The sequence below is a fragment of the Lagenorhynchus albirostris genome, chromosome 5 (genome assembly GCF_949774975.1).
Source record: "Lagenorhynchus albirostris chromosome 5, mLagAlb1.1, whole genome shotgun sequence".
NCBI classification, from domain to species: Eukaryota; Metazoa; Chordata; class Mammalia; order Artiodactyla; family Delphinidae; genus Lagenorhynchus; species Lagenorhynchus albirostris.
The window spans coordinates 91,840,799-91,867,947 of NC_083099.1; the positions used below are offsets into that span (position 1 = coordinate 91,840,799).

The following is a 27,149-nucleotide window of genomic DNA, read 5'->3' on the forward strand; positions in this document are numbered from 1 at the left end:
GGTCCTTATCAAGCAGGGGCAGAGAGAGAGAGGGAGAGAAAAATTGCTGCTTGTCTTGGTAGTTTGTGGGGAGAGGAAGGCAGAGGAGAGGACAGAGAGGAGAGTGAGTAGATGAGGAATAAGGGCTCTTACTATCTGCCTAAATTGAAAAATAAAAAAAGAGTTGACTTGATATATTCACATGGATATGCGGGGCCTGAGTCCATTCAGGCTGGTCATGCTTCCCTGGCAAGACTGAATGGAAGCCTTTGAGCCTCTATCCCTCAGATACTTCCAGCTTGGCATGGAGTGGTTATGCATATCCTTGCTGTAAGGCAGCTAGGTAGATGGTCTGTACGGCGTTCTGGGATCCCAGAATTTCTCCAATGAAGTGATGAAGAGATGTTGAAATTGCTGGCAGGTAGCAGAGACCAGGGATCAAGACAGAGTGGCCACCATAGGTAAGGACTTTGAGACTGGGTGAAAAGTCCTTATGGGTCCTAGCAGTGGTGCCAGCATGTCACCCCAAAAGCCTGGTCCAGCCACCTGCCCATCAGCAGTCACCAATCTGGGGAGGAGACTGCTCCATATATTCTGTATAAGAGAATATAGAGATCCAGGTGATACCTCATGGATCTGAGGAAGGAATCTCTCCACCATCCTTTCATGTGTCCTTCTCCTACTTCTATGAGGACAAGGTCAAACCCCCTCACACACTCATATAAACTTGAGAGGACTAAGGGGGTAAATCTGAAAGACTGGACATTTACCTTAAAAGACTAAATTCTGTGAAAGAGGCAAATTTTAAAAAGCCCTAATAGGAAGTTGAACTTTGGAAAGACTGAATAAGGGTTGTTGAAACAAGAAGAGGCAGAAATACTTTAACTGACCAGTTGAAAAAAAAAAAATCTTCCTACCCATGGTTAGAGGTTGTGAAAAAAATAAATGCAGATTTAAAGAATTTAAGAAGCTATTTTCTTTGTGCAGCTCAATCACAGTGAGTAAATATTAAAATCTTCACAGAGTTTAGAAAAATAATGGAGTTTGAGGATTAAAATGTTGGTGTTTCTCTTGGGAAAATGATAATTTCAACCGATACAAATATTTTGAATTAAGAAAAATGACTTTACTATTGCCTCAGTGGAATTACCTCCAGAGTAGCCAACTTTGATGCAACAGAATCTGACTTGAAATAGGAAGCCCTGGTTTGAAAAATTCATTAGCATTATTACCTGTGTCACTTCAGGTAATAAGTCGATTAATTTCTCTGAGCCTCAGTTTCTTCACCCATGAAATATATAACGCTAACCTCGCAGAGTTGTGATAAATCTCTCATATATGATCATGCATATGACTTGTGGTGCAGACCTGAGCCAAAGCCAAAGCCTGCGTGCTGCCTGTTTGGTGTATGAAGTTATAGTGGGAAATGGCCTTGCCCATTTCTTTACCTGCCCTATCCATGGCTGTTTCACACTACAAAGTTACAGTTGAGTAGCTGTGACAGAGACTGTACTCTGTGAGCAGGTGCTGTTGTTTTTTATCATGTTAACCCCTTTGCTCTGAGTCCAAGCTCATATAATTGCATTTTGGTAAATATATATATTTTTAAAGCCTTCATTCTGGAGAAAACTATTCTTTCATTCAAAAGTATGTTTCTCATTGTAAGTTAACCAGTTGGCAACAGGTTTATAAAGCAGCCTATTCAGAATTTGGTTACATTTTCTCTCTTTGCCAAGGCCTGATCTCCCCAACTGAGCTGATACAATTAAACTTCTGAGTCTAAAAATCTAAGGACCACCTGTTCCTCTGCAGCCACAATGAGCCATTCCCTGCCCAGCATCATCGCTGAGATCAGGAGCCTGCTACTTTACCACACTTATCACAGGATAGCCATAAATTTTTCCTCCTTATGTGAACATGAAATCAAAAGATAAATTACTTTCAAAAAAGACACAGTATATCCACTTTGATATTTTTCCTTTTTCTTTTCTCCAGTGTTCATCCTCACATGGACCATCTGTCACCTGCTGCAGGGCAAAACCTACTGAGAACAACAGGCGGCTATTCCGTGAAAGGTAACCTTGGGTAGATTTGCCATGATGCTAATAATAATTTCAAATGCTAGTTTATTATTAAATGAAGCCTGATTTCTAAAAAATAAAATTAGTGATATAACATCCAGTGATGGGAACGTAACATGCTTGGGTTAATTATGTCACTCTTTAGGTAAAAAGTTAGTTGTTAACAGCTAACCACCTTCCATGTGTTAAAACATAAGAGGCTTTAGATTCCTTTCTGGAAATAAAACGTTTTTGAAATTGAGATGCTGTAATTTTGCCAAATGCTGATGAAACCCCAAAAGGTAATTATGTCAGCCTGAGAAGACTATGATGGTGAAAATAAGATTAAAAAAAGAATTGTGGGTTTTCAGCCATAACCAGCAGACAATTTTAATTTTGGAAGTGAACGTCACTGTGCTTGGACATAGTTTAAATTTTTTCCTCCCTACCAACTGTTCCCCTCATTTGCCTGAAAACCTTCCAGTTCCCTCTCACCTTCTTTTCTCTCTTTTCCTTCTTTTCTTCCTCTCTGGACTCTTCTCTGCTTCTCACCCCTCCCATGGCCACACATGCTCTTAAGAAAACTTAGAATAATATAGAAACCTGTGCTCTTTCAACAGTGATAGGAAACCAAAGGGTTTTCTTAGTGCATCACCTTTGCTCCTTCTTTACGCATTAAAAAAGTATCGAGCATTCCCCACAAGTCCAATTCAAGGAATCTGTTCTACAGATAGACTCTCACCAGGGTGCAAAGTTCTATTATGAAAATGTTCATTGCAGCCTGAGGATGGAAAGAAAAAGAGAAGCTGAGCCCAGCAGAGAGCTGGAACGATAGGAGCAGTGGGAACAGGAGAGCCCAGGAGCTGGGAGCAGCACTAATAACGGAGCAAGGTTCAGGAACAGCGTGGGAGAGAAGAGCCAGCAGTGCGGGCTCCCCGCTTCTTCTTGGTCCCCAGTGGGCTGTGTGCCAGGCAGGTATCCCTGCAGGCTGCATGGCAGTGGTGACAGACGCAGCTGAGCAGTGCCAGCTGCCTTACAGGAGCCTCCCCGCTGTGTGGATTCTAAAATGCTTCCACATCCAAGATTATCCAGTGCCCTAACTGGAAGGATTGAATTGAGGGATGGGAAACTTTGGCATTTCCAAGTGGCATAGCCAGTGGGGAGAAAACTCAATCCTTAAAAACCACAGAATGAAAATGGGTCTTTACATAGAATTTGTTTTTGAATAGTGACCATTTTCTGATCATTTTATCAGTTAAAAAAAAAATGAGCCTTTTGTTCTCAGATCTTGTGAAATTTTATACCAGTGGTAGTTGTTAGTGAACACACTGCTACTGGGAGCCATTTTCTGTTTCTCCATACTCCAGGCTAACATGACATAAAACATCTGGCAATTTGAAATGTTCATTAAAACATTTAAAGGAATATAATTGACTGTAGTGTAAACAAAACATACTAGTACATGGATAGACCAAGATATTTCTTTCTGAAGCATCATTTAAAGACAACTTAGAGACTAGAGGTTTATTGGGTACAGTAACTATTTTCACTATTGTCCAGCCCATTTCAGAAAGTCAGATTTGATGGTAAAATTTTACTCATTTTGCCTGTGAGTATTATCTCACAGGTTCCTAGTGAGGTCAAGATTAAAAGTTTGAAATAGTTTTTCAGCCACTTAATAACCTCTAAAAGAGGTCTACTATGGGTGACTCATTCTTCAAAGCAGTATACTAAGACCTTGTGAAGAGGATATTATTTCATGTGTTATGGGATAAATTGTCCCACCTTCCCTCTGAAATTCATATGTTGAAGCCCTAACCACCAGTACCTCAGAATGCGACTGTATTGAGAGACAGGGCCTTTAATGAGGCTCTTGATTTTATTTATTTATTTATTTTTTAAATTGAAGTTTAGTTGATTTATAATGTGTTAGTTTCAGGTGTACAGCAAAGTGATTCACATATATATGTATATATATACATATATATATATATATTCTTTTTTCAGATTTTTTTTTGCATTATAGGTTAGTACAAGATATTGAATATAGTTCCCTGTGCTACATACTAGGTCCTTATTGTTGAGGCAGCTAATTTAAAATAAGACCATTAGGGTGAGCCTTAATCCAATCTGGCTGGTATCCTTTATAAGAGGAAATTTGGACACATGAGAGAGACATCAGGGATGCACTTGCACAAAGAAAAGGACATGTTGGGATACAGCAAGAGAGCAGCCATCTGCAAGCCAAGGAGAGAGGCCTCAGGAGAAACCAAACCTGCCAACACTTTGATTTTGAACTTCCAGCCTCTAGAACTGTGAGAAAGTACCTCTCTGTTGCTTAAGCCACCCACCCAGTATGTGGTATTTTATTATGGTAGGTGGAGTAAACTAATACAGTGTGTCACAAACAGACTTTATACAGCGTAAACTGTACACATTTCATTGTTTTAACTCAGTATCATAGCTGTAGAGACTCTCTTTTTATTTTGTTGGTGAGGCATTAGTAATGAGCCCAAAGTATCCTAGAAAAGTACTGGGTACATCTGAGGGTACTTTTCATTGACAGCGTATTAATGAAAGATGCCAGAGAGAAGGAGAGCATTAGGCTGCCAAAGGTATTTATCGTAATAAACTTTGTAGGATGGGTCATGTGGCATGATGAATCCTCAATTGTTTGACCTGCAGCAAGAGAAAAACAAGTTAGGAACAGGCAGTGCCAGGACTAGGGAAACCTTCTCAGTAGAGGGTTTGCCTGTGAGGATGGTGGCAGGAATCCGATTTGGGATCCAAGTTGATGCAGCAAATTTGTTCTCCATCTGGACTTGAATTGATATCCTGAGATTCAAATCAGGTGGTGGGGGCCCCTCAGCCTGAGTTTCCTTGCAGTAGTGCCATGGAGACAGGTGGATGGGGATTGTGTGGTTTCCGGAGTGTGGGAGTCCATCTGGGTTGAAGCAGGATTCCAGCCAGCTGTTGGCAGGAGGGACAGAGGGTCCAACTCCTAGGGAAAGTAGGCTTGTTTTAGAACCCTGTTAGGAATGTTGAAACTGAGAAGCCAGATCCAATCCTAGTCAGAAAACTGGCATATAAATCAGTGCTTGAAACAGTTTTCCATTCGGGTGGAGAAAGCAATAGCTCTGTAGGCACAAAAGCATCTTGGAACTCACACCTGTTACAGGGCTGACAGTTATTGCAGACCCTAATTCAAAATTATACAGTCAAGTTTGTTCATTTGGTTTGGGCATGGAGAGGACAGTATGAGAAACAACACAGGCGATCTGAAATGACATGCATGGTGGAATCTTAAGAAATGTTTTGAATGGTGCTGACAACTCAAAAGATACTGGAAGCACAAGCAAAGAAGATAATTTTTCTGGCAGGCAAGTAAAGCAGTTCAGGGATGATTACTTCACTCTTTAATTTATTAATCTATTCTTCAAAAAGTTCATGGTGTTCTGTTGCCCTGAAGGACAAACAGCTCAACATATTCAATTTCATAAGAATAATGCAGATAAGCAAAAAGCAAGCTAATCATCTACTTTATATAGCAAGCAAGTGTTTGAGAATGTCTTTTAAATCCATACTCCTTACTCCCTATATCCCACATCAGGAGCAGCTATGGCATGTATAATTAATATAATGATAATTCTAAGTAATTGATAAAATGTGAAATTTGGTTATATTGTACATAAGAAGGCAGAGAAAAAATTTGCTATTTAATGAGTTGCTTTAAGAGTCTATACTGGGACTTCCCTGGTGGCTCAGTGGTTAAGAATCTGTCTGCCAAGGCAGGGGACATGGGTTTGAGCCGTGGTCCAGGAAGATCCCACGTGCTGCTGCGGAGCAACTAAACTAAGCCTGCGCGCCACAACTACTGAAGCCCGCGCACCTAAAGCCCGTGCTCCGCAGCAAGAGAGGCCACCACAATGAAGAGTAGCCCCTGCTCGCCACTAGAGAGGGCCCAATGCAGCCAAAGATAAATAAATAAAATAAATAAATTTATTAAAAAAAAGAGGCTATACTAACATTGTAAATATCTTTTGAAATTGCGTTTTTACAAATTTTTTTTTTTGCGGTACGCGGGCCTCTCACCGTCGCGGCCTCTCGCGCAGGCCCAGCGGCCATGGCTCACGGGCCCAGCAGCTCCGCGGCATGTGGGATCTTCCTGGACCGGGGCACGAACCCATGTCCCCTGCATCAGCAGGCGGACTCTCAACCACTGCGCCACAAGGGAAGCCCCGTTTTTACAAATTTTAATCTTTAATTTGTGTTATATCAGATCCCATTCATGCTTTGCAAATGTGAATTCTCTGTGGTAACTCAATTACAAACATTTCCATAGAGGCACAAATATAAGTGATTTAGCAGATGTAACAAGTTTTCATTCATAATGTATATGTGGGTATGAATATTTATATGCAGGTATATCCATTGTGTGATTACAGTGTACTGAGAGGAATGGATTTCTGCACATCATGATAATTGTCATTAGTGTGTGCTTACTAGTTGTCAGACATTGTATTAAATGATTTTACAAACGTTAACTCTTTTAATACTCAGAAAACTTCTTTGTAGCAAATACTCTTATCCTGATTTTATAGATAAGGAAATGGAGAGCTAACAAGTGGTTAAACTGCCTAGGACCCTAGACTTGGAGGGTGGTGAAACTGGAATTTGGGCCAAAGTCTATCTGGTAGGCATTGATGCTCTGAACCTCTCTGCTACATTACTGTACAAATTAACTTAAGTATTCACGAATGAAGCCACAGTTGTGCAGTCAGTTTATACAGAAGCCAGTTGGCTTTGGGTAGAGGAAAGACCGCTGCTTCACTGTCATCATCCTTGACACTGCTCGAAACATCTGTGCCTCTTATTTCCACATGGTTGGGCAAGACTGAGGAGTTATTTTATATTTTATAAAACTTGCAGATGAATAACTCTTTCAATTCCACATTTTGATGCCGTGGTATCTAGTATGTAGGAAAGTAAGTTATGACATTTCTTAATACTTTCTAATTATATCTAATTCAACAGCAGATAGTATGATGGAAAGAAGAGCATTTCACTATAGGCAATGCTATTCACTTAACCTCTATCTCATTTTGCCCCATCTGCAAAATAAAGGGATGGATTCAGGTTCCTTTTATCCTTAAAACTTTTATTCTAAGCATCTAATTCATTTCTAGTCAAATTATATTTTTTAGAAATAATACAAAACACGAAATTAATATTCACTGAGCTGTTTTTGTACTCCAAGGAGTGCAAACACATATATACACTCACAAATTTATTCACTTGTTTAGTTACCTAAGGTACTTTGTATAGTACTTTGTATAGTAAAACTGCATAGCATGTGATATTCTATGCATTTTATAGAAAAAGCATATTAGGACTTAGAAGTCATTTAACTTTCTAAAGATTTCAATCATAAGATGTAAACTTGGTATTTAAAACCAAGTTTATCAAACTCCAAAGCCAATGTACTTCTGTTTAATAACTAATCTTCAGTTTAATTGGGAAAGTAACTTGTTTAGAACACACTGTGTATTAGGTTAGGCAAGGATATGCAGTGTAACAAATTAGAACATGCAGTAACAGTGATGTAATATGGAATTTTTTTTTTGGCCGCATGGCATGGCTTGTGGGATCTTAGTTCCTGGACCAGGGATAGGGATTGAACCCAGGCTCTCCGCAGTGAAAGTGCTGAGTCCCGACCACTGGACCACCGGGGAATTCCCTGTTTCTTATTCATGTGAAATTTAGCAGCAGGTCTTAAATGGTTTCAGAAGAGAGTGGGCAGAGGATATATACCCACCCTTAACTTCTGACTAGAATTTACATGTATGAATTCCATTTACGTACTGCTAGACGGACTAATCATACAGCCCTGACCTAATAGCAAGGGCAATTTGGAAATGTGGTTTTCTTGCATTTTCAGAAGAAAAATGAAATGAGATTTCATGAACCCACAGCATTGGTTCTCCTGTGCTGTATCTCCACCACTGGTCATGGTGCAATTAACTGAAGGACTGCTACATTATCTTTTATTATTATGCCTATAGACAGAAGGAGGGTAACACAGAGCTTATGTCTTCCTGATAGTAGTATTCTTTATTTAGAAATTTCCAGAAAACTGTAATATAGTGGGACATCAAAGCCTTCCTCTTGATATAGGAGTTCCACAATTGCTTTATCACGTTTCCCATCTTCATCATTTCCCTCCAGTGTCTCTCACAGGGTCCAGGCATCTGTACTTGTGGCAGGGATGTTGAAATGTGGCTGTAGTGATTATGGATGATTAATGGGTGAAGATACTAATATTTTATCACCTGCTTGAGAAGCCTCTCAATGGAGGTAAATATTTAGAAAGACACCACTGAAATTTTGAAACATTGTAACAGTGTGAGTTTTATGGTCTACTACCTTCTCTCAGTCTCAACTTAACAATATTAAAAAAGAAGGCATGTTTCATCCACAATGGTTTAAGCTATTTCTGAGCAAAGGCCTGACCTTTCTGCTGAAACAGAATTCACAAATGTAGACAAACTCAGGCAATGATGCCTAGAGCAGTTTAGATGAGAAGGCTGAACAGGAGCACTTCTAGTCTGTGTATTCCTTGACTCAGGTGCCCTTTGCTGCTTGCTGGGGAGCTTGGGGAGGGCAAGATGACATTTTGGTGGTGCAGCATGACCTAAACCTGTGATTCTCAACCTTTCCACGTTTAAGATTCCCATTTAAATGTCAAACTTTTCAGAATCCCCAAAGACACTAGTTTTATTTTTTTGAATCAATTGCCAAAGAATTTTAAGATAATGAAGGAACTACAAAACAATGAGGAACTACAGAACAATGCTAATTCCGTTGAACTCAGTAGTAGTTTTAAATGCATTCATATTTTATTAATTACAATGCATATATCTGAAAGATAGTCAAAGAAATGCAAGACAGATTTATGTAGTCAATCAACTATTCTTTGTGCACTGTGGACTTGAAGATGCTTTGCAGTAACTCTGAGGACCACTGGTTGGGAAGCCTTGAATTTGGCTGAAGCATGGGTCCTTGTGGTGCCAAATGCAGTTCTGAGCTTCACAGTAACACTGCACGTTACTTGTATATATTTGACATATACAGGTACTTTGAACAGTTTTAATTATTTAAAAGTAAACACCTGATTATGAATATTCCACATTTCAGTAGAAAGTTAGGATGTGCAGAATGTATATGTGTACATGTGTGTTTGAATATTTATCCATTCATTTGCTGTTCTAGGCATTGAGGAAAGTGGTGAACATAAACAATAAAAGCTAAGACTTATATAGTGGTTAATATCTATAAAATATATATTTGTTATTGTATATTTTAAAGTGTATCAGTCCTGTTATTAACTGTATTTTCCAGGTGAGGAAACCAAGACATGGAGACATTAAGCAGTGTGCCCAGGACTCTAATTCTGGTGTTTAGTTCTCAAATCTGTGCTCTTACTCTTTATACTGTGTGGCCTTTCAAAATCGTTACTATCCTCTTTCTCATGGACCTTATATTCCATTGGGTGAAAAAGAAAATAACCAAGTAAAAAATTAAGAAACGTAATTAATGCATATACAAGCTCTGTGATAGAGTGAATGCTGGGCATCTGTTTTCTACAGGAGTGTATAGGAAAGCCTCATTGAAGAGATGGCATTGTAATACTTAAATAAGGATATGTTCAACTTCTCCCTTCTCAACCAGACCATCACCATCAAAGCCTCTCTTTTCTTTTTAGGGAACCAATTGCAAATACAGTGCTTGTGAAGTCATAATTTGTAGCATCTACAGAATGATTAGATTACTGGCTCAGACATATCTTTCCAACATAATTTCATTATATATTTATCTCTTTGTATGCATAGGTAATCTCTGGGTTGATCAACTCTGCCAACAGAGGTCCTATATTAAAAATTCTAAGGAATTGCTTTTTGCTTGTGATTTTTTTTTTGGCCACCGCCACGCGGCATGCAGGATCCTTAGTTCCCAGACCAGGGACCGAACCCGTGCCCCCTGCAGTGGAAGCATGGAATCTTAACCACTAGACCGCCAGGGAAGTCCCTTGTTTGGGATTTTATTGCAAAATTGTATTATACTGACTCATTTGCCATTCTTTTGTTTCTATACACCACTTCTTACAAGAACTCTGAGCATAAGTTATGCTAAGAAGTTGACTTAAAAGAAAATAGCATCTAATAAATTGAAGCCAGCAGCACATCAGGGTGACCTGCTACCTCAGCCATGCTGCCAAGCTCCTTATATTTTGAATTTCTTTCACCTTATTCCATTAACTGGAACTTTGAAAAGTAAGGTCATGAGTGTTAGGAGCACCTCAGAGGCAGGCTCCATCTCATCTGCACTGTTCCTTTGTATTCTTATGTCCTTGTTTTGACCCACGAGGTCTGCTTCCCACATTTGTGGTACCCACTGGTGGCTTGTTATCTATATGCATCCATTGCTCTATGCTGTCGGCTCACTTTTGCTCTGAAATACATAGGAGACACACACACACACGCCTCTAACCTTTGTGGAGAATGTGAAACCTCTCTCCTCTAAGTAACTGTCCCCAGTATTTGTCTCCCCACAGAAAATCTCTGTCTCTGCTTCTATATGTTTTGAAACACTCAAGACTCTATTCTCTTTGAAGAGTTCCCTTCCTGGTTCATCTCTTCAGCTTTCCTGACTCCTGTTAAATTTCACATGTGATTCTGCATCTTTTTGGGGAGACCTAGAATGATTAAGCTGTCAGTTTGCTCTTGTGTATGATTTCAGAAAATTTTCCTACATTTCCTTGGAACACATTGTGGATATTCGTTCAGTGCATTTCTCTAAGTTCTGAGGGGGTCAGAGTAGTTGATGCAGTCTTGTTCCCTCATGAATTTTTTCTATTAGCTTAATAATCAATATCCAATATTAGCCTATCTCTCCCTTTCCATATTTTTTTTTCTTTAGGAAATATCTATTGTATGCCTGTTCTGTGACTTGTACCTTGCAAACTGCTGTGGGATGTAGTTTTGAAAAATTCATAATCGTTTATCCTCAAGTTAATAATTTTTACACGATGAGAGAATTAATATAAAAAATTGTGTGTGTGAATATGCAACATATACATGTAATTCCCAATAATAATAATGGCATTGTGTTATTGACTGCTTATGATGTACCTGCTCTACTCCAAGCTTTTAACCTGTATTAATCCATTTAATTTTCATAATAACCCAATGAGCTAGGTATTTTATTATACCAAAATTTTAGATGAGAAAACTGCTGCCCAAGGATTTCAGCAGCAGTTCTGGGTATCTCAGTAAGTAGGGTTGCTGGGAGTCCAGTCAAGACACACTCACTCTGGAGCTCGTTTCCAGTATGTTGTATACGTTAAAGTGTTCAATGCAATCATTAATTTCTTAATACCCTACTTTACCACTGTTTCCTGATGAATCTCCTAAGACAAAAGCTTACAGCTTGTATTTTCCTACTTCAATTCTTTTGGTGGCTGTCCCTACAGGTTCACATGTGCCATTTAACACTCTCCATTAACCAGGTACTATGATAAACATCTCATTGATGAATCAGTCACATTGGTTAACCTCTGTCTTCTACATGCTCATTCCCATTTTGTACCATTTTCCAAGTGGTCTCCCTTCCACATGAGATATCTTCTTGCCTCTCCACCAATCAGTTCAACACATATATTTCCTTCAATGACAGTTTGAGACCAAGCTCTTCCATTCCTTGCTAAATTCCCAAAGCAAGTATAGTTTGAAAACGTTCTAGTGTGTTGTAATACACACTACACTTTATTTTCTAGTAACTTTTGTATGTCTTTTTTTAAAACAACCAGATACGATTCTTCACCGGTAGAGGTCACATATTTTACTCTTTTTTTTTTACTCTTTTTTTTAAACCTCCACAGTGACTAGAATATATTTGATGATGACTAGCTCCTTCTTGATTGACAACTTTTTGAAGAATAAGAAATTATAATGTGATTTAAGGCACTTCTTCAATGTGCAAAGTATGTTTCCAGAAAAGAGTTAAAGATTCAGGTCAATGCTGTTCATGTAAGTGATAATTGTAGCACATGCAATATTATATAAATTATTCCCCAGAATTTTAAGACTCTCTGCCCTTTGACTACAACACAGTGTAAACCAAAGTGCTCGCCTGACTTACTGGTATTACTTAAATGCTGTTTAAACACATGCATGGTTTGATCTTGTCTCCCTTGGAACAGGCAGAATAGAGATAGCAGGGAGAAGAGGCAAGTGGAAGCTGCATAGGATGTTGTTTCCCCAGTAATCTTCCTGTTTCTTTTGTCCTTGATTCTGTGGAAAGGGCTGCTAGAGCAGGTGGTAGGACATGCTTTTATTACTATTCAGAATTTGAAATGGGTGAGCAGGCTTTTGATGTGGTGCTTTGGGCATTCCTGCTTTTTCTCAATGGAGGAACTATCTCTGTTTCAAATTCTACCTTCTTTATAAATTACAGTTTAAAATGTCTACCAAGAATCACAGAGTTAATAGGTGTACACAAGCCCCTAATAAATAATTATAGTGTATTGTATGTCACTGAGTTAGGGAAGGCTGTCTTACTTTCTGATGTAACTCATAATGAACTAGTCACTAAATATAACAATATGATAAAAGATTGGATTGTATGGAATTGAACAATACTTTTAATTGTAGTCCCTAGGCATTCATACCAATTGTTGCTCATATATTTTTTGAAAATATACTGGCAAATAGCAATCATTGTATTTCATAGGAGAAGTTGCACATCAACTGCATACTTCAATTTGTAATATTTCATTCATATGGACTACAGAGAAGTTGACATTTCTATTGTAGACAGTGTTTTAGAGCATTAACAGAACCATAATAATTGACCACCAGACAAAATCTTCAATGCCAAGCCTAACCTTGGGGCAGTTTTTAAGCAATTATTGTTGTGAAGTCAAACCACTTTGGAGTATTTATTTTACAAAGTACTGTATGCTGAAATAGACCAGGGAAATATGACTTCATTTTCAATATGTTTTAAAAAGATTTCTAGCTTTGGGGCTTGAAAACACATTTTCTTTTAAATGTAGAGGATTCATAACTCCCCATCAAAATAAAAGCAATCAGAACCTACCAGCTTTAATACATAAATATCCTTTACATATTTTAGGCTTATATACTTAAGGATAATTACTCTTATTTGAATACAACTTTAGTGAATTCATAAAGAAGACTTGGGGTTTATGCTGTTGTATAGAAGATTAAAAAGTATTATTATGAAGGCTCTAGTAAGTAGCTTTTGGGGCAATATGAATATTCAAAATTGTGCTAAATATGCAACAAAATGTATCTGAAATATCCTATTGTGTATACAATAGGGACTTATTCTGCAAGAAAGGAAATCTCTTTGAATATTTTACAGCAATATATATTTTTGCAAATTATTTTACAATCATTTATATGTTTTTCTTCAGACACACTGGCTAGAAATGGTGCTGTTTTAAATTGGAAGGAATAGAAAGAGGAAAAGAAAGGTATATATACAGATGGAGTCACAACCTCTCAGATGAAGATAGCTCCACACAAGGAAACCTTCTCCCCTTGCTCATTTACTGTTAGTTTACTTAGAGGAGCTCAAGAATTTTGTCAGAATTCCTATCTTCTTGTACAGTATTTGATCTCCTTGGGCCTCCATGTAGTTGAAACTGTAAGGCTGATTACCATCAGAGAGCTGAATGTACCCCGGGGAACAGAGAGAACTGGGGGATATGGTGGAGTTGGAGCTCTCAAATGAGTGGCAGTCTAATTTGAATAACATGTTAGTGCATGGTGAGACTCAGGTTGTCAAACTAGCTAGAGCTAGGGTTATTTGAGTACTTGTGTCTCCTGCTTAGTACTGCCACTTGCTTGGCTGACTCACAACACAGACCCATTTCATCAGTGTGGTGTATATAAGAGCTTGACTGGAAATGGTGGTTATGCCCCCTCAGAGGGTATCATCACCTGTGACTGAGGATATCCAGGTAGTCATGTTGCAGTGGTGTGTGCCTGATTCCTGAGCAGCACTAGGTAGACATAGACCTAGAGTTTTATTATTATTATTACTGTTTATTACAGTTAACTTGTCAAATCAAGTGCATTTATTTTTATGTCTTCTTGATTACAAAGGCTGTATTTTTAGATGATGTACATTTGCAGGTCTAAAAGAAGGAATTTCTAAATTTAATGTTAAATGTAGCATTAACTTTGAATTTAACGTTTGAAAGCCTAAACAAAGGAATTTATAAAAGCAGTACAAAAACTCCATACCTGGGTTCTAAAATTAAAATACTTCTTAAAGACTGGCCTCAGCTCACTGATGTCTGCTTTCTGTTTCAATTAGCCATTATGAGCCATTATGAAAAATACTAACACTAACATTTCATATATTCGTATTTCAAACATGTGCTGTTAATGGTTGATATAAGTTACAGGGGCACTGACTTTTGTGAATTATTCCATTGTTAATGTACCAGGCAGTAGTTTAAGAACGTGGGTTTTGGGGACGTGTTGCCTAGGTTCACATTCCAGCTATAATACGTACAAACTAGATGACCATGGGCAATTTACTTAACCTCCTGTGCTAGTTTCCTCATCTGTAAAATGGGAATAATAATATAATAATAGTACCTTTATCATAGGGTTGTTGTGAAGACTACATTACATATGTACTTCTTAGAACAGTAAAACAGTGTCTGGCACAAAGTAAGTCCTATATATAGGCATTAGCCACTAGTATTATTGCATGCCTTCAGATATCTAATGAAACATTTCTCTCAAAGTTTCCATGTGCTCAGATTTCTATAATAGCAGAAATTCTTCTCAACTTTGACATTTATTTTGTATTGGGTTTCATGACTGAAACAAGAATCCTCCTATACTGCTGCTAGGACTGGACTATAAATTAGTGTGATCACTTTGGAAAAATACTTAATAGTATCTCTTAAAGCTGATCTTTTGCATAACTTATGACCCAGCAATTTCACTCCTTAGTGAAATTGGATAGGGGTATCCAGCAGAAAAGTGTGTGTGTGTGTGTGTGTGTGTGTGTGTGTGCGCGCATGCACACACACACACACCAATGGACATACAAATGAATATTCATAGCATCATTATTCATTATGATCCTAAACTGGAAAAACATAAATGTCCACTGAACAGTAGTATAGATAAATAAGGGTGTTATAGTCATACAATGAAATACTGTTTAAAAATGGAAATGAAGGAACTACCGTCACAGCCAACAACAGGGATGAATTTCACAATTATAATATTGCTGGGAAGGTCAGATACAAAAATGTCTATACTATGTAATTTCGTTGATAAAAAATTGTATCAAATAGTGAAAACTAAGCTGTAGTGTTAGAAGTCAGGATAGTGGTTTCCTCTGAGGAGATGGGAAAGCATGGTGGTTGGGAGTGGCCATGAAGGGAGGGCTTTTGCAGGGTTAGCAATATTCTTTGTTGACCTAGTGATAGTTACACAGGAACTGGTTTTGTGATAACTCACTGAGCTGTACATTTGTATTTTTTTGCACTTTTCGTTATGTATATTATATATCGTAATACAAAACAGTTTTGGTGTTTTTTTCAACATCTTTATTAAAGTATAATTGCTTTACAATGGTGTGTTAGTTTCTGCTTTGTAACAAAGTGAATCAGTTATATATATACATATATCCCCATATCTCCTCCGATTTGCGTCTCCCTCCCACCCTCCCTATCCCACCCCTCTAGGTGGTCACAAAGCACCCAGCTGATCTCCCTGTGCTACGTGGCTGCTTCCTACTAGCTGTTTTACATTTGGTAGTGTATATATGTCCGTGCCACTCTCTCACTTCGTCCCACCTTACCCTTCCCCCTCCCCATGTCCTCAAGTCCATTTTCTACATCTGTGTCTTTATTCCTGTCCTGCCCCTAGGTTCTTCAGACTATTTTTTTTTTTAGATTCCATATATATGTGTTAGCATACAATATTTGTTTTTCTCTTTCTGACTTACTTCACTCTGTATGACAGATTCTAGGTTCATCCACCTCACTACAATTAACTCAACTTTGTTTCTTTTATGGCTGAGGAATATTCCATTGTATATATGTGCCACATCTTCTTTATCCATTCATCTGTCGATGGACACTTAGGTTGCTTCCATGTCCTGGCTATTGTAAATAGAGCTGCAATGAACACTGTGGTACATGACTCTTTTTGAATTATGGTTTCCTCAGGGTATATGCCCAGTAGTGGGATTGCTGGGTCGTATGGTAGTTCTATTTTTAGTTTCTTAAGGAACCTCCATACTGTTCTCCATAGTGGCTGTATCAATTTACATTCCCAGCAACAGTGCAAGAGGGTTCCCTTTTCTCCACACCCTCTCCAGCATTTACTGGTTGTAAACTTTTTTTTTTTTTTTTTTTTGGTGGTACACGGGCCTCTCACTGTTGTGGCCTCTCCCGTTGTGGAGCGCAGGTTCCGGACACCCAGGCTCAGCAGCCATGGCTCACGGGCCCAGCCGCTCCGCAGCGTGTGGGATCTTCCCAGACCGGGGCACGAACCCACGTCCCCTGCATTGGCAGGCGGACTCTCAACCACTGCACCACCAGGGAAGCCTTGGTTGTAAACTTTTTGATGATGGCCATTCTGACTGGCGTGAGGTGAAACCTCATTGCAGTTTTGATTTGCATTTGTCTAATGACTAGTGATGTTGAGGATCCTTTCCTGTGTTTGTTGCCCATCTGTATATCGTCTTTGCAGAAATGTCTATTTAGGTCTTCTCCCATTTTTGGATTGGGTTGTTTGTGTTTTTTGATATTGAGCTGCATGAACTGCTTGTAAATTTTGGAGATTCATCCTTTGTCAGTTGCTTCATTTGCAAATACTTTCTCCCATTCTGAGGGTTGTCTTTTCATCTTATTTATGGTTTCCTTTTCTGTTCAAAAGCTTTTAAGTTTCATTAGGTCCCATTTGTTTGTTTTTATTTCCATTTCTCTAGGAGGTGCATCAAACAGGATGTTGGTGTGATTTATGTCACAGAGTGTTCTGCCTATGTTTTCCTCTAAGAGTTTTATAGTGTCTGGCCTTCCATTTAGATCTTTAATCCATTTTGAGTTTACTTTTGTGTATGGTTTTAGGGAGTGTTCTAATTTCATTCTTTTACATGTAGCTGTCCAGTTTTCCTAGCACCATTTATTGAAGAAGCTGTCTTTTCTCCATTGTATATTCTTGCCTCCTTTATCAAAAATAAGGTGACCATATGTGCGTGGGTTTATCTCTGGGCTTTCTATCCTATCCCATTGATCTATATTTCTGTTTTTGTTCCAGTCAAAACAGTTTTAAAAAGTGAATAGCTATACTGACCACAAGCATGGATCTTTCGGTGTGTGTATGGCGAGTTTACATATCTAACTGTATAAGAGATTTGCAACTAAAAGACCAAAAGTGCAGTAACCAAAATCATGAACTGAAATTTTATGTGTGCATACCCATGAATACTTTAAATTTTAATGTTGCCTCCTGTTCCATAAGTCTCAATGCCAAATCAATCTACTTTTCTCTTTTCATCATTCTAAGATTTAAACAGGCATTCTTAGAATGGCTGGTTCACACCAAGCTGTTGAAGAGGCTGCTATTGAGAAAGGAGCTGAATACAATTGCCTAGGCTTTTTAGCAGACAAGAGCACAATCAAGGCAGTTTTTCTCCTGTGCTGGCAAGACTGGCACCATGTCAGGGGCCCTAGCCCTCTAAAAAGAGCCTTCAGAGCAAATTTAGTCACGGTTGTTTGTCACTAGCCTATCTGAAAACTGCTGAACCTTAAAGATGTTCTGCATATTCATTAGTGATCACTGTGGCAGTCAGGACTTCTAAGACAATCATGCAGATGAATGAATACCTTCCACTGATGTTTTTTGGCACAATGCACTGTCCATGAAATTACAAATAAAAGCATTCCAGAGACAGTTGCACAATTTTTTCTAGACCCCAGCTATTCTGTTATCCTAAAGGTCTGAGCATGATGCATTCATGCTAATCATTTGTCTCTTGGAAAACATACCCTTCCTCCCCCCCCCCCATGTATTACTGACAGCACATTCACAGAGGTGTTTAGGTGGATGCAGGTTACAGGTTTTTTCTTTTTCTGTTCTTTGATCTCTTTGGCTTCTCTTAGCGAGAAATTAGCTTCTGGATGATGAAGAGTAGTTTTTAATTTGGGGGACATTTCCTAAGCTTAGTAAGGTTTGAGATATAAGTCTTTGCATTCCAGTGGCAATGCTAATCTACTAACAATGAATTTATATACATTAAATATTTAAGCCAGATTTAAAAAAATGAGCTTTGGGACAGTTGAAAAAATATTTGAATGGGCTATCACAAAGGAGGGAAATGTTTTTTACCTGGAAGTCTTAGGAAATAGGATTTATTCTCATCTACCTGGGATAATATAAGCGGAACGCAGACTAGACGACCTGAAAATGGTTTCTTCTAAGCAGTTTAACTTATTTTTCATTAGGGTAAGAGCATACGGAGGACTTTAGACACATTTGGGGCAGTTTATTTCTGGATTATAATGTTTTGCCATTTGTCATTAGCACTAGATGAAGATGAATTGTGACTCTTAGAAAACCATTACAGCTCATTACTTTAAGCCAGTGTTTTCCAGATATTCCTGATGACAAATTTTAATTTGGGTGTTTGTGAAATAACATTTGTCTGGGCCCCTCCTGAATCTGAATCTCCAGAGGAAGCCCTAGAACTTATTATTCATGTAACAAGCAACTCAAGAGATTCTTTCGTTCGAACATGAAGGGGAAGCATGATTTATAATTGAATCTTCAGATTGGGATATTAAGGACATCAAGGGAATATTATTTAACTATTCATCTATATATGAAAAAGCGATAGGATAAGAAGAGATATTACACAAAAAAGCAAAAGTAAATTTCAGACTTTTATTTTATTACAAATTGGCTTAATAATAATGAATAACGTGTATTTTCTTTTATAGTGAGGGCCTGCATATGTGGCAAATGACTTTTTAGAAGATTTTACCATTTATAAAATATAAAGTCAGATATATTCATCCATTTAGTCCTCTCAAAACCTTGTGATATGTGTGTTACTATGATCAATCTCAGTTTCTAAATGTCAGTGGAAGATCACAGAGGTTAAATGACTTGATCTTGTATCTCTTTGCAAAGTTAAATCTCATCTAATTTTAGAACAATTCATATTGAAATTGCTTTTCTACTCATGACTTTGCAAGCAGCTAAGATTCTGAATGCCCTGGGTTACATTTTTCCTACCAAACTTCTTTTCATGGAGTAGCCTAAAGAAAACAACCTCTTGAAATAAAAATCTTCTATCTGAAGTGAAATATCCCACCATGATTTTTCCTTTTATAGCAGAATTTTTTTGGAGCTGCTATTTTTGTACTAGAATCTGTTGGTGATATTATTCTACCCAAAGTTCTCTAAGAAATTATTTGTTTTTGTCTTCCAGGTAGAATAAATATTCTTTTCTATCTTATTATTTCATTTAAAGGCCAAAAGTATACTCAACTTCTCTTTAGAAAGCTAAAGTTGACAGCACGTGAACCACACAATAAAGCTAATCTTTCTATTAGCTGTTCTGTAAGTTAGCAGTAAACTCATTGCTAGTGCAGGAGCAGGATTTTGGTATAGCAAAGAAAAACAGTGAAGTGCTACAGCAGACATCCTAACAGAGAATCTTCCCTTTTAAAAGGAGCACAGAATTAAAAAATCACCAAGTACTCAGGGAAATTCATTGCCATGAAAGAGAGACAATAAAGGTGATAAACAGAAGAACTTAAACCCAAAGAAACAGAGCTGTTAGAATAAGGATTTCTTATTAGAGCAAATTATATTTTAGCAACAGGGAGTTGCAAGAGGATATTGATACCTAAAAAGTAATCAATTATTTTACATGGAAAATAAAAATTGATTAGTCAAACAACAGCAAAGTAGATGAACTAAGTATAACAGAATGAGCCCTGAAGCTGATAAGTGAATTTACATACTAAAAAAAAATATATATGAACTGAGGAATTCTTACAGAATCCAGAACAAAAAAAAGAGATGAAACGTATTAAAGGTAAGGTAATCTCCTGTCTCAAACTTCACATACTAAAAGATTCAGAAGAAGAGAGTGGAGTGGAGGTAATTAATAACATTAAATGAAAGAACTGTCAAAAATTTCTTAGAATTGGGAAAAGTTCTGTCTTCAGGTTGAAGAAAGCTATCAGAGCACCACCCATCCTAATGAAATTTAGAAGGACAAAGACAAAACCAAGGACAAAGACACAACCCGAAAAGCTTCCAGAGAAGGAAAGTAGAAGAGATTGTTTACTAGAAAATAATGGTCAAATTGAAATTAGATTCACCTCAAAGTTCACTAGGTTAAATAGATGCAAGAAGATAATGGGAAAGTACATTTGAGGTAAATAACTTTGTATAATTCTTTATCTGATCATTCAGTTGTGTGAGAGAAAGAGGGTTGGTTTGTACATAGAATGGTTCAGAGAATGTATCACTTATAGACAAGGTTGAATTACTGTTGGATGTTCTCCTGCAAGAAGACAAATATGGATCCAAGAGGAAGAATAAGGATACTAAAGCACTGATAAGCAACTAACTTAGTCAAAACTATTATAAATCCTAAATAAATATTGACTGTAATTATTTTTTCTAAAATTATTTATAATTAAAAATTTCCAGGTTATATCAACAAGGCAAATGGGATGGTGAAGAAAAGCATAAACATGCTACAGTTCTTAACTTTTAGTGAGAAAATTTGTTTATGCCATTTTTAGAAACAGTAGAACTACAATTCATTATAAAGGAGTAGTTTAAAAATTAAAGTTACTACTAGAAGAAGAGAAATAGATGTTTTACCCATTAGTAAAAATAAAAGATACAAACAAAAGTTGATTGATTCAATAAAAGGCAAGAAAGGGGGAGTACAAATATTTAAAAACCTGGTAAAGAGAAAACAATACATAGGTTCACAGAAAAAACATATAAACATAGATGCAAAATTTTAAAATAAAATATTTATAAATATCAAGCAGTGCATTGAAATTAAAATATATCATGAACATCCAGTGTTTACCCCAGAAATATAACAAATGTTTCAGCAACACAGAATCTGTCAATTCAATACACAATAGTGACATACTAGAGGATACGAAAAACTTTTTAAATAAAACTTAAATTCATCCTTTAACAAACAAGGACTAGAAAGGTTGTTATCATTATCTTGAAGGTTTTTTACAAAAATCTATAAAAATACATATCCCATTAAATGGTACTTTCAGGATTCCCATTGAAAAGAGGGACAATAAAGAAGGTCCGTTATTACTGTAGCTATTTAACAGGGCACCAGAGGCCTGGTCAATGAAACAATAACAACAACAATGTAACCGGATAACCTGCAGAAGATGATTGTCACATAGACAATCCAAGAGAATCAGCTGACAAAGTATCAGAACCCAAGCTTGTTCAACAAGGTGGCTAGATAAAATATCAACATACAAAAGTAATTACTTTCATATATGTGAACTTAACAAACTAGGGAATACAGAGTTAATAATCCAAATAAAAATAGCTAATAGCAACAACAAATACACAAACCATAAAGCACTTAAGAAGAAAGCCAGCAAGTCTGTCCACGGAACTCAGGATTAAAATTTTAAAATATCTAAAATGTTATTTAAGGAGTTTTATTAGAAGCGCTACAAAAATGGAGAGAGAGAAAATTTTATGGGTGAGGAAATTTATCATTTTAAATATTTCAGTTGCCATAAGGCAAATCTGTAATCTAGATCTGTAATTTAAATTCAAACCATTCAAAATCAATAGATTTTTTCCAATGAACTTGAGAAGCTGATGGCAATTTATAAGTAAAAGTAAATGTGAAAAAATAGCCAAGACGATATTGAAAGAAAAGCAATGGTGGAAGCTTGCCCTAATAAAGTGTTAAAAATTATAGTAATTAAATAGGAATTAAGTAATTATTAATTGAAAAAGATATTAGCAAATAGGTAAATGGAGTAAAGAGCCCAGAAGTGTTTACTTCTCTCTTCCTTTCTTCGAATTTGACATAAATTGTAAAGGAGACATTTTAAGTCAGTATGGAGAATGGGTTTTTCAGTAAATAAGATAAAAGTTGGTGTGTGTTCTACAAAATTTTTAAGATATGATTTCTTACTCATACAACTTATAAGATAAATGAAAAATAGATTAAATATATTCATGTGAAAGTAAATTATAAAACTATTAGAAGACAATATAGAAGAATGTATATTTGATCTTTAGGTTGGAGAAACCTTTTTAAAATAAATTAAGTAGCCAAACTTATGAAGGAAAAATTGAAGAAATTGACATTACAATTAAAATTTAAATACAGCAAGAGACACGTTAATATTTAGAATACACAGAAAGCTACACAAATCAATAAGGAAAAGATAAATAGCCTTATAGGAAAAATGGAGGAAATACTTGTATAAGTAATTCATAGAAGATGAGAAAAAAGCTCATTTTCAGTGGTAATAGGTATATTCCTACATTGCTATTGGAATTTTTATGGATTTGTGTTTGTATGTGTAGTGTATATAAAATACTATATACTTTTACATACACATTAAAGTATATGGTATTTTACATATATATTATTATATATTATGTTTAATAGTTATACATAAATGTGATAAAAGGAGGAGGAAGGATGCACACTCAACTGATAATGTTGGGTACCTCTGGGGATGAGACTGAAATTTAAGTTAGTTATCAACATTTTCTTTAATCTCACATCTTAATTTTGCACAGGGAGAATATGTGTTATGTGTGTTTGAAATTATTTTAATCAATTTATATATAAGGTATTAAAAAAGGTAAAATGAGAAGTTCACATAAATATTTTTTCTAAATTCTTAGCTCTAGATATTAGTAACTGAAGCCAGTTCATATAACAACCAAGCACTCTAACCAATGTTCATTTTGGAAAAACAATTACAACCATTTAACTAAGTTATCACTAATAAGGCACCAAAGTTTTTATACTTTACATGGGTGTCCAGCAGCACCTAAGTCTCATCTACTAGCTAACCCTCTCTTTTTTGTCCCTTGCAGAATTTGACAAGATTAATGTTAAACTTCCAGGCCACATTGACATTTCCTAGAGTTTGTATTTCAAAGCATGTACATATTCATAGGGATAAATCTATAACTTCCTAAAACATTATTGTCATTTGTTGAGAGCAATACAAACAGATATTTAATTCCACTTTGGGAAGATTTTTTAAAAGCATTTTTGAAAGTGAATTCATAGCTTTACTTTAGAAGTCAGGGAAATGTTATTACAATATTTGTAGCACAGAGATGCAAGAATATTCAAAATGTGCTGTAATTTAGAAGTGATCAAATTATGATAGAAAAAAAGCCTCATTTTGGTATCAGACAATGATGATAACACAGTCTGAAAACGATTTTCTAAAGATTCATTTCCTGAAGAGAATTGATGGAAATGGAGCCTTGATATCCATAATTTATCACCTTGTACAGAAAACAGACCCACAGCACAACCAGGAAGGTGATGAAATACAGCCACCCCATTCTTCTATGTTTCAATGGCTCACTTATTTATTTGGTAGAAAGGTTTTTACACCAGAGAGAGAAGACTTGTTCAAGGATTAATATAAAGAATAGAATTTCTTAAAAGAGAAAGCTGCCACAGAGTAATAGTATGCGTAGACAAATAATATAATCAGAAGCACTTCAGCTGTTAATCCTATTGACAAGCCCTGCATTCATGCAATTAGCTTAATTTTTCTTGCAGAGAAAATGGTTTTCCTGGCTTCTCTTTCTAGTCACCCTCATAACGTTTATACTTAAAAACCCAGGATTTATCTAGAGTCCAAAATTTAAGGTAAAAAACATTGATTAAATTTAGTTTTAAACCTTCATTAATTTGAAAACTTCTGTCCCTAATTAACTATGCAAATTTTTTCATCATCACGCAATTCTTTTAAGTTGTTTTCACATATTCTACATTATACACATTTAAAAAAAAGTATGGCAGCATCTGCCATAACAGATCTATCGTAAGACATGTTAAAAAGCTGTAGATTTAAGTGAAAATGGCAGTTGACTAGGCAGGTAGATGACTGTTAGGAAAATAGAATAACATGATTGTTTTTCTCAGAAGGACACTTGACCCTGCACTTCCTGGTAGGCAAGGATGAAAGGAAAACAAGCAGGTGTATAATCATCAGAGTCTTTTAAAAAGAATGACTCGGATTTTCCGTATTAAAAAAAAAAAAATCCTTGTACAGAATTTTAAGAGAAAAATCAGTGAATCATTATATGAAAGAAAATGAATAGAAGTTTTCAACCAAGATTTAAACATTATTTTTACCTGTTATACTAATGATTGCCAGAAGCTAATATTTTCTTTTTAAATTTTTCCCTCTTAAATGATTAAACATTTTCTCTCTTTTTACCTTTTTCTAATAGTAAGTGATACAGACTTGTTTTTGAAACATGGAAAGCAAAAACAAATTAAATCTCTCATAGTACTTCCGTAAAGCCAGAGTTACTCCCAACTTTTTGGAATATTGTATTCCAGGCTTCTTTGATATACATTTTATGTAATGGGAAATATAATGAATATTTTTGTACCCTTTCTTATTAATATTATATCATATGCAGTTCACAATATGTAAAAACCTTTGTAAAATCTTTATATAAGTATATAAGGATTGGATTTAATCATTTCCTAAAGCTGAATATTTATGTTGTGTCCACCATTTTACTAGTAATAAACAATGCAATAATATGTGGTGTTGACATAAATTTTCTTTTCAATTTAATTTCATAAAACAGACCTTCAAAAGTAGAATCACTTAGTCATAGGTTTTGGATACTTTTCAAGCAACTAATAACTGGATTGTTCTTCATAAAAATTGTATCAGTTTAGACTATTATCAGTTGTGGTTGGGAGTGCCTAGCTTCAATGCACCATTTCCAGAACTGGATGTTCTTATTTTTTAATCATTGTTTATTTTATCAATTAAAATTGGATTCTATTGATTTAATTTGCATGTAAATGATTCTTAGTGATGTTAAACATTTATTCAGATGTTTATTATACATTTATTTTTGCTATTTCTTCAACTACTTACTCAACTGTTATTTTTCCAAAACAGATAGGAGGGTCTTTCATTTTTATTTATTAATTTGCATCAGTTCTTTACATAAGAATAATGATTTGTAATATTATAAAATTTTTATGTTGTGATTTTAATCTCCATATTATTGTAGATATATTGTTTAAACTTCTGTATTTGACCTTTACAGTACTTTTTTTCCAGAGTAATCAACTCAGTTACTGTATGATTTCTTCATTTTTAAGTATGTTAAACCTTTCTTCGTGATTTATGTCAATTTTTGTGAGTAGTTCATAGATACAGATAAGATGGTTTTTTCTCCATGAAGTAAATGATTTTTCTTAATTTGGTTTAGGGTCTAAAAAATTATCTGATGTGGATATTGGATGACTAATTTAATTACATTAAAATTGTGTTATGTAATGGTGTAGACTGGTATTTTTTCTGGCATCTGTTTTATTTTTAAAGCAAAAATATAAATAAAATATATTTTTTAATAAAATATTTTTAATAATGTTTTCTAAAAATAGGTTAATAGTTCAGTGTTTATGGGTAAGCAGCAATATATATGAAGTTATAACTGTCAGCTGGTTTACTTTTATTTATTTTTGTCAAATTTTAAATAAAAACTGTTTTTCTTTGTAGTTCACAGTCTGACCTCAGGTCTGTTAAAGGCACAGTTCTGAGTGAGAAGTAGCATGTTGCTTTCTAAAGACTGAAGGCTGTATTACATGTTAATGGGTTTTATCTGCATTTAATTTTCATATATCAGTGTTTTCAGAAATTAGAATTTTAAAAATATTCTGTTGACAAATGAACACCTTTAAAATGAGACTCCAACACTGCTATCCAAAATATATGAAACATTCCAGAAAAAAGTACCTTACGTATAATTATGCTATCTTTGACAGCAGCTGAGTGGAAATTTGTCAGCATTTGAGTTATGAAGTGTCGGTGATTAGTTTTGGATGAGAACAACATTATAGGCTCTGAACTCTTAAGGTCAATAAATGTTTAAAAACAAATTTGGAGTAATTATGTTTTTGCCTTGCATGCCCCTGTTACTTTAAGTGGAGTTGTAAGCTTAACACACCTGAGGGTCTTGCTCGAGTTGAATGCTTATTGTAATATTTAAAGGTTCCTGCAATTTTCACAAGGGCTTAAAGAAATTACTTTATAAAAAAAGGAATCCTGTATTTCTTTCTTTTTCACAGTAGGTATGTTTTTATTTATTTTTATTATTTTCGAGAATGAATAATTCAATTCTAGATTATTGATGGTAGTAGTCCACAAAGAAAAATCAACTAATTGTGTGTTTTTAAAAAGATTTTGCTCAGGAATCAGTTAGGCAACACTGGCCCCACCCATGCTTTCTCCAATTACAACATCTCAGCGGTACTACCAGAGGGAAAAATGCCTATATAGTCCTAAAAGCAGACAGTAAAATGAAACACATGTACCCAGAGTTTGCACTGAGGAAAGAGAAAGAAAGATGAGTAAAATGTTTATATTCCTTTCTGTTCAAAGCAAGTTTTATTTGTTAACCTGCAGCTTGTTCAGAGATACTAGTTAAGTTCTAGCTTTTTGCATACAGGAAATGTGACTTTGTATTGTATTCTTATTACAAAGTTATAAGGTGATAAAACTTTTTAAAATTAAATTTTATTGAGGTAAAATAAGTACATAACATTATATAAGTTTCAGGTGTACAACATTATGATTTGATATCTGTATTCACTACAACTTTGTTGTAGTGATCATCACCAAAAGTCTAGTTACCATCCATCACCATATGCTTGACCTCCTTCATCCATTTCACCCACTTCGTAACCCCCTTCCTTTCTGGTAACCACCAACCTGTACTCTGTGTCTAT

The 27,149-nt window shown here is 35.8% G+C and overlaps 1 long non-coding RNA gene across 1 annotated transcript in view; it reads left to right on the top strand.

The window, feature by feature from the left end:
- Window positions 1-27,149, top strand: part of LOC132520623 (uncharacterized) — a 310,484-nt gene that overhangs the window by 179,482 nt on the left and 103,853 nt on the right. Inside the window, exon 2 of the long non-coding RNA XR_009540585.1 lies at window positions 1,975-2,054. This is a non-coding gene — a long non-coding RNA (uncharacterized LOC132520623). The remainder of the gene's footprint in view (window positions 1-1,974; window positions 2,055-27,149) is intronic.